This window comes from Furipterus horrens, unplaced genomic scaffold (assembly GCF_987537825.1).
Source record: "Furipterus horrens unplaced genomic scaffold, mFurHor1.1.pri manual_scaffold_15, whole genome shotgun sequence".
In the NCBI taxonomy this organism is placed as follows: domain Eukaryota; kingdom Metazoa; phylum Chordata; class Mammalia; order Chiroptera; family Furipteridae; genus Furipterus; species Furipterus horrens.
The window spans coordinates 23,821,641-23,834,484 of record NW_028327185.1 but is presented as its reverse complement, the minus strand read 5'-3'; positions in this window follow the sequence as shown (position 1 = coordinate 23,834,484).

Below are 12,844 nucleotides of genomic sequence, written 5' to 3'. Positions count from 1 at the left end.
AGAATCTAATGAACAAAATAAACTAATGAGTAAAATAGAATCAGAGGCATGAATACATGGAACAGGCTGATCACTGTGAGAGAGGAGAGGGGAGGTCGGGACTGCTTGAAAGACGGTGATGGGACTAGACAAAGAACATATATGCATCACCCATGGACATGGACAATAGTGTGGGGATTGACTATGAAGAGGGGGGCGGGGGGGCACAAGGGGAAACACTGGGACAACTGTAATAGCATAAGCAATAAAAAATAAAAATAAAAGAAATAATGATGGAAAACTTCCTTAATCTGATGAAGAAAACAGACATACAAGCCCAGAAAGCACAGAGAATCCCAATCAAAATGAACCCAAAGAGGCCTACACCAAGATACATTATAATTAAAATGCCAAAGGTTAAAGACAAAGAGAGAATCTTAAAAGCAGCAAAAGAAAAGCAGTTAATTACCTACAAGGAAGCTCCCATGAGACTGTCAGCTGATTTCACAACAGAAACTTTTCAGGCCAGAGGTATTAGCAAAAAATATTCAAAATGATGAAAAGCAAGGACATACACCCAAGATTACTCTATCATTTATAATCTAATGAGAGATAAAGCACTTCCTAGACAAGAAAAAGTTAAAAGAGTTCATCATCACCAAGCCAGTATTATAAGAAATGTTAAAGGGACTTATTTAAGAAGAAGAAAAAAAAGGATTAAAAATATGATTAATTGAATAACAGTAACTACATACCAGTCAATAATTACTTTTAAAGTAAGTATATTAAATGCTCCAATTAAAAGACATAGGATTGCTAAACAGATAACTAAACAAGACCCTTATATATGCTATCTACAGGAGATGCATTTCAGATTGAAAAACATGCACAGACTGGAAGTAAAGAGAAGGAAAAAGGTATTGCATGGAAATGCAAATGCAAAAAACTGGCACAGCAATACTTATATCAGACACAGACTTTAAGACAAAAGTATAACAAGAAACAAAAAAAAAAAAAGGACCCAGCAATTTCAACTCTGGCTATTTATCTGAAAGAACCCAGAACACTCATTTGAAAAGTAATATGCCCTCATATGTCCACTGCAGCATTATTGACAATAGCCAAGGTAAAGAATCAAGCTAAATGTCCATTGGTAGATGAATAGACAAAGAAGCTGGGGTAATAATATACAATGGAATATGACTTGGTTATATAAAATAATGAAATCTTGCCATCTACAACAAAATGAATGGATTTAAAGGGTATTGTGTTGAGTGAATAAATCAGACAGAGCAAGACAAATAACCATGTATCTTTCAGTTATATGTGGAAACTGAAAAACAAAATAAATGAACAAACAAACTGATAGATACAGAGGACATTTTGATGGGTGTCAGAGGGAGAGGGTTGGGGACATTATTCTGATTGCATATGGAATCCAAGTGGACAATACAGGAATCTGCATTTGCATGAGCTGCCAGGTGAGCCTGCACAGGTAAGGATGCCTGCGGATTATTTTAGGCTTATGGTGGGAAGATTTGTAAGCCACACTGGTGGTCTCTTTGGCAGTATAATTCCTTCTGAAGTGTCATAGGTTTCCTAACTATCTCCTTCCATTCAGTTTCAGTGAACCATCATCCATGATCAAACTGCCTTTCCAAAAATATCAATGGACATTATGTCTTCATTAATTTTCTGGTTCTTTGACCTGTCTCTGCCTCTTTAGTCAACCCAGATAATCCAAGATAATACCCCTGTCCCAAAAGCCTTCTGTTAATTACGTTACATTAATCACAGACTTTTTTCCAAATTAAAAAAATAAATAAAATTATTTACAGGTTCCAGGCATTTGGACCTGATATTCAGGGGACCATTTTCCAGTCTACCACAGTTTACCTCCATTTCTAATGTGAAATGCATTCCTTCCATCCCAACATCCCCCGAAGTATCAACTCACTGCAGTAACAATTCAGACCAAGGTCATATCTACTTATCTTCAGCCCCAGAGTCTCAAAACCACCTAAATCATTAAATCCAATACAGATGAGACTCTGGGTATGAGTTATAAGACTAGAGGGTTCCCCTGAATAATTCATCTTTATCCATTGTTTTGCTGAGATGGTTCAGTGCATCCATGAGTCACGTGCCTTGAGAAAATGTCGGTTTCCAGAGCACACCCTCCTAACAGTGCATCTCCTAATTTTAGCATCTTCTGCAATCTGCATAGGTTTACAATTTCCAGTATCACTGAATGATAGTTACTTTTTAGTTAACGGTTCCTTTCTCCACTTACCACTTTCTCTCACATTTCACCACAAGCATCAGGAAGAAACCCAGACGCACCTACAAACTCTGCTCCCCACACAGCTGCAGACTCAGTTCAGCTAGGACTTTTTGCCACAATGTGACATAGTTCTCCATTCCTTCACTTGCCAATAGCATTGTCCTCATTCTCATCTGTGCCCGGATCACAGCACCTTCAATGTTCATCTTTCAACCAACGTTCTTTTTATGGTGATGTATGTGTTTTGAAAGATAGCAGTCTTTCTGGACTCTGTTCTTCACTTCCCCCCTCACTGGCAAAATCTGTGAAATCCACATTCCTACCAATAATCTATTCAGGGTATCTAGGTTTTCCAGCTGGGTCCATTATTTGTTTCTTTTTCTACCATTTCTATTATTCTGAAGCCACTACTTCATGTCATAGGTATTTGAGGCATCAGCGTCCCATTCCCCTGAACCAAAACGTTTAGTTTCCCAGGGCTGCTCACAAATCACCACAGACTTGCTGGCTTCAAGCCACATAAGTTTTCCCTCTCTTGTCCTGGAGACTGGATGTCCAGGATGAGTGTCACCAAGGAGCTGGCAAGGCCACACTTCCCCTGGAGGGGCCTGGCTCTGGGGGTGTGGCACTTGTTGCCTCTGTCCCTTCACTTGATTGCAGCTTCTCCTCTCCTGGCCTTTTCTTTTTCTGTCTGTAAAATCTACCCACCTGTCTCTTATACAGACACCATGGTGGTGTTCAGGGCCCTTCCAGACCCTCCAAGAGCATCTCCCCTCGTAAGGTCTTTAACTGAATCACACCTGAAGAGAACTTTTCCCCAACTAAAGTAACATTTGCAGGTCCTAAGGGTCCGGACTGGAGAGCCTTGGGGTGCCATTTTCCACCCATTGCACACATGCCCTGTTTTGAATGTGATTTCAGAGAAACTTGGACATGGAGTCTGGGATAGCCAGTGGGTATGTCAGGCACGGGCTATGCCTGTCCATCAGATGTGTCCCGTGTGCCTGCTTGCTCTCAGGGACTGCATGAGACACGTACACTGCCTTCTTTCTCTAGTTCCCTTTCGTGTCATAAAAATGAGAAATAGATAACAGAAAGAATTTCACACAGAACAAAGTGATATTGATTGTTTAACTTAGATTTACTTGAATGTTTTTTCAAAAGACCCGAGGACCTGGCTGCAGGCAACATGGGTAAGATGCGTGCTGGCCAGACTCAGCCACCTGCTGAGCTCTCCCGCCCCGCTTGGGCATCCCGATTCCGAGCTTGGAGGCGCTCTTCTCTGGCGAAAGCACTAGCAGGAGACAGGACGGTACTTTTTCTACTTGAAATGATTGAGAAAATTTTTATATTCTTGTTGTTAAAATTTATAAGAAAATCAGCTCAGGCTACATATCACCCCACCTGTCCATATCAATTATGACAAAGTACACAATGCTTCATGAGATAAGTAATCTCCAGGCCAAATACAGTATTTCAAGCTTTGTTTACTTTTATGTGTTTCTCTTCTTGAATTTTTAAACACTTTAATCTACTTTTAAAAGGTCAGGCAGGGGAGTAGTTTTATTAAGGTAATAATTTAAATGACAATATACTAGATGGATCTTACATTAGAGGCTGAAAAGATTTTCTGGAAAATAATATAATTGTAGAAGGAGCTGGCTGCATAGGTCTTTTAAAAAATGATTTTATCAACGTTCTAAATCAGAGATTTACTTTATGTATTTGACATTTTATAATTTTTTCACAATAGCTCTTTAATATTTTAAATACTGTTCATAGATTTTAATGAGCTGACAAAATAACTGAAAAGTAATAATATCTCAGCTGAGTCCAGAAGAATGATATTGTGCTTGTTGTCTTCTGCACCTAATTGTTATTTTTAGTGTTTGTCACCTAGAGGGGTATTTGTTAGTTTTTCTCCAATTATTCCCACTACCCTTGCATTCTTTCACCAAATTCATGAGTACGTTTTATCACATATAATACGAGCTTCTTATAAATGGAAATAGTTCAACTGACTTCTGGCAGCTGGAAAGCGGCAAAGGGACACATGCCCAGAAACGATCAGCTCACTCCAGCGTGCATCAGTTCAGGGAGCAGTATTTCCAGACTAAGGGAACCCTGTGGATTGTTACCTGGTTGCTCATTCCCTGTATTTCCCTGGTGCTGCTGCACCTCTGATGGCCGGACCTGTGGGAGCTGCAGTTACTGGGCAAGAAGGAATTATGCGGATCAATATCCATAAACGCCAATGCAAGGTTAGAAAAGCTAAGGAATGGTTCCACTCATTGAGCTGTAGCATTTCTCAAAGTAAACTGCAGAATAAGTGGATTTCTTTTATTCTGAAACTACATGTCTGCACAACATAGATCTCACACCGCACTGGAGTACCTTGTGAGCAGAGAACTGTCTGAACTAAGTGGTTGCTGCATCAAAACTTATTGCAGAGCCCTGGCTGGTGTGGCTCAGTGGACTGAGTGCTGGCCTGTGAACCAAAAGGTCGCTGGTTCAATTCCCAGTCAGGGCACATGCCTGGGTTGTGGGCGAGGTCCCTGGTTGGGGGGCACATGAGAGGCAACCACACATTGATGTTTCTCTCTATCCCTTTCTCCCTCTCTGAAAATAAATAAGATCTTTAAAAAAAAAAAGCTATTGCAGAAACTCTTAATTGAGCCTTATTTACAAATTTCTATGAGTAAGTATTTCCCACAAAAACATAAGTAGTTTTAATTTTTATAAATCATATAAAATTTTGTGACTCTACTAATTAGGTACACTGGACAGACATTGTTTAAGGTTACCTATAAATGGCTTTTATAAAGAATCCTGTTAACCACATGATGATTTTCATCTACATGTCTCATAATTTAATATTTTCAAGTTATATATACTTGTTCTCAAATTATTTAGTTTTGACTTTGGATGGCTTAAGCCTTAGTTGATAGATTACAAGTCTCAGGAAATAAATCACAGAATTTATTTGTTTAATTAATATCTTTCAGAAGATTTTTATGTATTGAAGTAAAAGAGTAAAAAACCAGAAGGAAACCAAATACTAAGGAACAATTTCTATTCAAAAAAAATTTAACTGCATTACATGAAAATAGAATTAGTTCTGGAAAATAGCAAATGACCAAAATAAAGCTAGAAATCTAAAAGCAAAAATGACTTAAAGAAAAACACAAGTTTTCTCTTACGGTTTTGAAGATGATTAGAGGGAAAACAGCTGTTAAGAAACAAAATGTTAATGACAATGTTTAGTTAAGTGAAATGATTATCGACAAAAAATGGAGGTAAGATTTATAATGGTGAGAATTGAATCACGTGATGTTGGCATTCCACAGAACCGTTCTGCCCCACTCAGAGCAATCACAGGCGCAAACAGAAACAGTTTCCTCCAGAGCCTGCAAACGTACAGAATGATAAAACAAGACAGGCCGAGCTCGCTGCTTGCACAAGGTGGGCGGAAACGTCTCCTTTCCTGTCTGTCTGCAGATGTTCCTTTAGGTTTGGGAGGCATAAGCCAGAACATTGGGAGATTTCATTAAATGCCATGGAAATTAGCCCATAAAACACATTCATTGGGCTAACTATTATCCATGTGGCCACAGAATTCATAATGGGACACAGCATTTCACTAAGGATTTTAGTCGCAAGGCGAGTACAAACCTCCTCAAACCTTGAAATAATAGCTGCAGGCTGGTGAAAGCTGAAGGTCAAGGAGGTCAAATCCCTCATCATTGAAACCCCATTAACTTACAGGAAGAAGAAACTGCCCCCATACACATCACCTTGATTCACCATTGGGCCCTAATTCTCAAAGAGCAGCCCCCCTTCCACAACTTTGAAGACTTGAGAATTTTTCATCAAAATACACTAATATGGAGAAGTTAAGAATATCAAACATTTCTACGTCCCCAGTCTTCTACCTATCTCTGGTATGTTTTTCACCACCCTCCTAGATTTTTTTAAAAAGCAAAGTAGATGGGCAACACTGGGCTGCATCCATTGCCAAACCTGGGCGGCACGTTTGCGCCACATGCCGTCCCTGGGACGCTCCCAGGGGCCGCCAGGTACAGCCCCGCCCTGGTCACGCAGCATCTGCGGGCAGATTCGCAGCCTAATGTGGGGGGGAGCTTCAACGGCTACCCCTGAGCATCCACACACCAGCCTCTCCTAATGCAAATGTATATAAATATCTACTCTCCTCCCTGATAGGTCATCCCAGAAATCAGGGAAACACTCAATAAAAAAGGTGTCTCTTACGTCTAAGCAAAATCATATAATACTGCATTGAATTTGACTAATTGAATTCTCATGTGTGTCGAGCATGGAACTAACTGCTCTGAAGCATAAAGTTTGGGAACGCAGGACCTCTGGTCCCAAGGATTCCATCGCGTGTGGAAAGCATGGATACAAGAGCAGCTGCCATTGACCTGACGCGTGCGTGACCCTGGCGCCAGCAGTCTGAGAACCCCGCCGCGGCCCTATCATGTCCCTGAACCAAAGATGAGGTCACTGAGGAACAAAAAGTTCAATAACTTTTGCAAGGTCATACAGTTAGCAAGTAGCTGAACAAGGTTGCAAGCCTAAGTCTTGCTGCCGGGTGCCACGCTTTGCACATCAGCGCCCGCCTTTGTTCATCACTAAATTACTGCCTTTGTTGTGAAGTTTAAAACTCTTAGCCTCTTTACCATTTCTCCTCCTTCACTGATTCAGTGTCTGCAGCATTCATTCAACGGTGACTGTGTGGTTAATATTGAGCCATACGGAATGCCCGAGAGCTGCCGATCACTGTTTAACATCCTGCGCTTTATGCAAAATGGAGAAAAGTGTCCCGAATAAAATATAAGCCCTCCTCTGAATCCAGCGCATAGCCAGGCTCCTGCAGCCGACGTCTCTGGAAAGTGTTCAGAGAGGAGGTACTGAGGGACGAGAAATCAAGTATGTGAACACCTTGGAGTTACTGCCGGAAAACAGCGCTCTGTTCAGAGAATTGCTGCACTTGATGTTTTCAGAGGCGCAGAGGCGCTGACAGTGACAAATGGCCTGTATTGTTAGTTCAGGCTCTAAAGCCAACAGGAACATTAGTCAAACTCTGAACATTAGTCAAAACTTTGACTTCACCGAAGCATGTTAGTCCTCTCGCCAGGCATGGTCCAACATACACCACAACATCATTTACCCTCTGGTTTTGCCTAAAATTTTACTTTCTACGCATTCTTAAGGTCCCTTGACATATGGGTCACAACAATTAAAAGAAAATTAGTCTTGACGTTCTTGAGGGAGTGTATTTGTTAGCTTTCCACTTCACTCTGTAATTCTCCATGGAGAATCCACACAGGTGGTGGGAGGCAGTGATAATGAAATTCACAAACCTGAATTTCTGTCACTCATTTAAACAATTGGACATTATTTCCAAGGAAATTTTCAAAGTATATCCACATTTATCTGCCAAGGTTTAATTCAGAAGTATTTATTTGTTTATCTCAGCACTTAGCAGTATGTCTGATAAGTTTTTGTTAAACAAATGAACCTCCCAAACTACTAATTTCTATTGCTCTATAAAAAAAATTATTTTATTTTAACTTTTTGACTTATTTACAGTGAAACCTAACATGAATTCAGAAAGTGAATGTTATCTTTATGATGATTAAAAAATCCTGCAATGTTTTCTGATTCTTTCAAGAGATATTATATTTTCCTTCAAATAACTTCAGTTTTGACTGTATTTTATGATATTCTAATGCCCTGAAAACCATAATAATCTGGTCCCTCTCATGCAGCCAGGAGGTGAGCATCCCTGTGTGCCCAGGTGCATCAGTGTCCTGAGAGTGCTGTAGCACATTCTCACAGGTCTGGAGGCTCCAAGTTCAAAGTCAAGGTGTTAGCAGGATCATGTTCCCTGTGGAGTGTCTGAAGAACATTTTCTAAGGTTGATTATATCTGCAAAGACCCTATTTTCAATGAGGTCCCATTTACAGATTCTGACTGGGCATTGGACATTGGCATGAATTTAGAGGGACAGCTATTCAAACCAGGACACCAGGTAAAGACAAGGTTTGTGCATTCAGGTGAGTATTATCATTGTAATGTCTACAAAGGAGGATCATTTATGGATCATTTTATTTATTTACTAGTAATGAATTTCTTCACTAACACAGAGACTGTATCTGAGTTGAAGAAATTAAATAGATATATTGATCTATAGAATGGCCAATGATGGCATTTAATGATAGCTCAGCTTTATCAAAGGAACATGTGCATAAGGATGATTTTTCAATCAATCACAGCCTTCATTCCATTGTATACAACCATTCAATCACAATTCTGCTGCTGAATAGTGTCCAGTGATAACCTTTCTTTAGCAGTATTTGCAGGTGAGCACACCTATCGCTAACCGTTTCTTCCTGTGATGATTTGGTGAGCCCTTTCTGAGTGGGCACCCAGCTGTCCCTGCCTGGCTCCTGCTCCTGTTTCTTATGCTACTATTTGGCCTTTTCCCTCCTTCTTCCTTCTGAAGAATCAGGTGCATCAGGGGAGAAAAAAACGGGTCATAAGAAGAAAACTTCTCTGCATATTGTTCTTTGTTTTTGCACTCATTGCTTTCCTTACACTGGCAATTTGCTTTGTCTGAGGTGCATTTCCCCCAAATATTTAAGTGGCTCATCTTCTTACTTCATTCTCATCTCTTCTTGATATGCGTTCCTCACCCAGACCTGCCTGTCCACCACAAGGAGCGACTCCTCTCCATCATACCCCATCCTTTTCTCTTGTTCATTTCTTCCTCTATATCATTAACCCAACCTGATAATAGAGCTCATTGGTAGATTTACTGATTTATTTTCTAGAATATAAGCTCTATAAGGGCTATGACTTTGTGTATGCAGCTCAGTTGTGTTCCGTGCACTGACAATAATAACAGTAGCCTTGCCCTACAGCATAAGCTTAATAAATGTTTGTTGAATAGTTGAGTAAGTGAATGATTGATGGTAACTTATATCTCTGAAAATCCCTTCCTACACTATCAACTGGCCTAAAAAATTAACATGAAGAAACGTGTGATTTACTGTCATTCTCATTCCCTGAAATATGTCTGATTCTCATGGATTGCCCAGGATAAGATGCACAAGTGAAAAGAGCTCTATACCTCATGGCAACTTCAACAGCCATCACAAATACAATTCATAACATATAAATTAGCCAATTACTCATTAAGAATCCCGCTGTCTACTGACAAATTATTTTTAATTTTGGCACATAATTAGACCAAGAAAATACATTTTAGTAATGGTAACAAATTATAATAACATGATAATAATTATAATAGCTTTTTAATGCCATCACATGAATATATATTACCTATATACACACTTAATGAATTTTTTCCTATAGCAATATTTAGCTGAACATGAATTTCAGGGCAGTAATTCATCACACAAGTCTGCTATCTCTGAATATGGAGCCAGCTAAGAAAAGACACAAGAGATATGTGAGTGGAGACCAGAATGCCAATCTTGTTCCTGATCAGCTGGTTAGAACATGTGGGTTTAGACCAACTGTCAGATGACTTTCTAAAACCTCACCCCAGAGGAAACTGGCTCATGTTGATATCTCTGTCTGTGATGACTTTCTCCTCTACAGAAACAGGACCTGTAACTAAGCTTCCTCCACAGGACAGTCAATATTTGAACTTCACTGATGTGTCACAAGCAACCACACAGTCAGAGTGGCCTACACAAGAGACACTTATTTGTGCTTACAAGTCTGTGAATTGGCCCAAAGGATCTGCTGACCATGGCTGGGCTCACTCATGCACCCACATCTACTTGGCAGGTCAGCTGGGTGGAGGATGGTTGGTTTAGGGTGCCCTCAGTGGGGTGCCCTCTTTATGCCGCAGCCAAGGCTGGGCTTGTGCCTATGGCCAGAGAGCCAGGATAACATGAACACACGTGACGTCTGCCTCTCTGCTAACCTGAGCCCATCTCAAAAGCAGTCAGCACCCAAGGGGTGGGCAAGGAAAGCAAATTCCACTGCAGGAGCATAGATACAGGAACAAGCAGAGAACTGGTCCCTTTTATAACCAACTCACACAATCAGACTGAGCCCTTTTTGCAGGAAGGCATATCCCATAAGAGACAGACAAAGAACGGAGCTAATCCTGCCTGTCCCCCCAGATGAGGGGTGAGCGAGGAACAGAAAGAGAGGGAGCTGTGTTCCCATGACTGAAGCCAGCCCATGATGCTATGACAAAGAACGACCCTCTGACGTGGTGTCTACTTGATGTCCCCAATCTGGCCAATTCCATCCAAAATAAAGTGAAATGAAGAAGAAAAGGTAAAATCAATATTTTTTGCAGTAAAAAATAACACTGCTCACTGACTAAAGTTTTCATATTCTAATTAACTGTTTTACTGCCTTTTTATCAAGTAAATACAGTCTTGTTTGCTTTTCTGTTTCTTTTTTATTTCTCAGAATGGTGCTTTTCCAACAAACACAGTAAGTTCACTTGGAAGATTTCAGTTTGTGTTGTAATTACTTCAGACCACAAATGGACGATTGCACACCTAGAAATGGTGAGTTTCTCCTGTTAAATTCTTCAAGACTGTTGTTGTTGAACTGAAACATCAAGCTTGGGATATTCTTGTATGCCAAGCAAACAGGTCACATCTCACAAGCCACATTAGTACTTCAACTTGAGGGGGTCATTAGGAAGAGTCTATTTTTTATAGATTTACTTGAAGAAAGCTGTTCTCCAATTAGGCATTGCTATTGTTATCACCACTCATAGAGTAATACTTAAGGATCTTTTTTCAAGAGGAAAAGAAAGTTGTTGGGTAAAATAAAAATAAAGCAGCGTACATTTTAACAGAACACTATCACAGTGAAAACTGGTCAGGGCCTTGAGACGGAAAAATAAGCTATTTTATAATACAAATGTGAAGATAATTATTACTGTATTAGAAATATAAAATATAATTTTATATTTTTATAATAGATATAGTTTGTCATAGTACAAAGTTTTATTATTGTTGTTAAGACTGTAAGACCTTTAGCACACTGGTCTTTACATTTTCTTCATTGCACAACTATAATGTAAAAAGTTAATTAAATCCCTCCTTTTATGTAAGTATTCATGTTCTATATCTATATAATGTTATATATCTAACAAACTGTGCAAAAATGGAAATTAAAAAGTCCAATCTAATAAACATTTGACTCCCCGCCCATGATAATTCTGCTCAGGACAAAATGAGTGGAGCATCAGGGGCAGCCCCGGAGGACAGGGCGACCCGTGAGCACTGCGCTTCTGAAGGCCGTCCTGCCCCTACACGCACTTTTCCAAGGTGTCCCATCACGAGGTAGAATCTGATCGCTCCCTTTAGCTTGTGCACCACGGCTGCGAGGGAGCCATTCCAGACACCCTCACAGCCTCTGTCACAGACCCAGACCTCCGGTCTCAAGGGTGGCACTGGGGCCAAGCAGCTTCTCCTCCTGGGACTGAACACACAGGGACAGAAGTCATTGCATCTTTCTGCAGAATGGCAGCACCTTCGGAGTTTTGTGACCTCCCCTTGGCTGAGTCCTCAGAAATGGGACGATGTTGTCTTCCCAAAGGAACTGTCACGGATACCTCCTCCCTCACATACAACTGAGTTTCAGGAGCTCAGAGTCTTAGTCAGTCCTTCAGTCTGTCTTTTCACAAATATTTACGGAGGACCTACTACGTGTTAGGTGCCAGGCCATAAACTAAAATGACGAGGCAGGCATGGGTGCTGTTCTTCAAAAGAAGAGCTGTATAGCTGGGGAAACTGAGTCCAACAGCTGCACGGGGGCTCTGGTTTTGTTAAGGACAAGATGCTACAGGCAGAGGAGAGGCACAGCCAGGCAGAGGACAAAGGGGCTGCTTTTTGAGGGAGTTGATGCAAATGCTAAACCATAAACTATTCTTCTTTGAACTGTGAACACCGCTGTGGCCTTCTGAGCAGGGGGAAGCAGAGCCATGGTGCCCAGAGGAGGGAGACCAATGTGGTGGGTTGGGGACTAGCACGGTTCATGCCAAAGGTAAGATACGGCTCCAGAAATGAGACTGGATACTTAGGAGTTTGAATAATGCTTCATGTATCATTTTTTAAAGACCTCATTATCAAATTTGAAAGCTTAGCTCATCTGCAGGAAACCTGTTAGATGTGCTGCACATTCTTGCTCGATGCCTGCAATTCCATCACAATTGAATGAGTCACTTATAGGAAGTAACAAGCCACAGAGAGTGAGGGCACCGTCATCGTCAGCTGCTAATCTTCTTACAGCAGAATCCGAAGTGAACACTAGCCCTGCAACTGAGGATCTTTTGATCCGTGTTTAATCAGCACGAGGCTGCATCGAGCCTGAAGAACAGCAGTAAATATGCTCATGGTAAGAGTATTGCAGCCATAGATTAAGCCCCAGAGCAGGGTTCTGCTAACCACGTGACTTTTCCTACGTGTCACCTCCCAGATTGCCTAACTCCGCTTTCCCTTGATCATGTGGCAAGGCACCCCAGATATAACTTGTTTGGATCCTTCCCTTTCCTTTTTC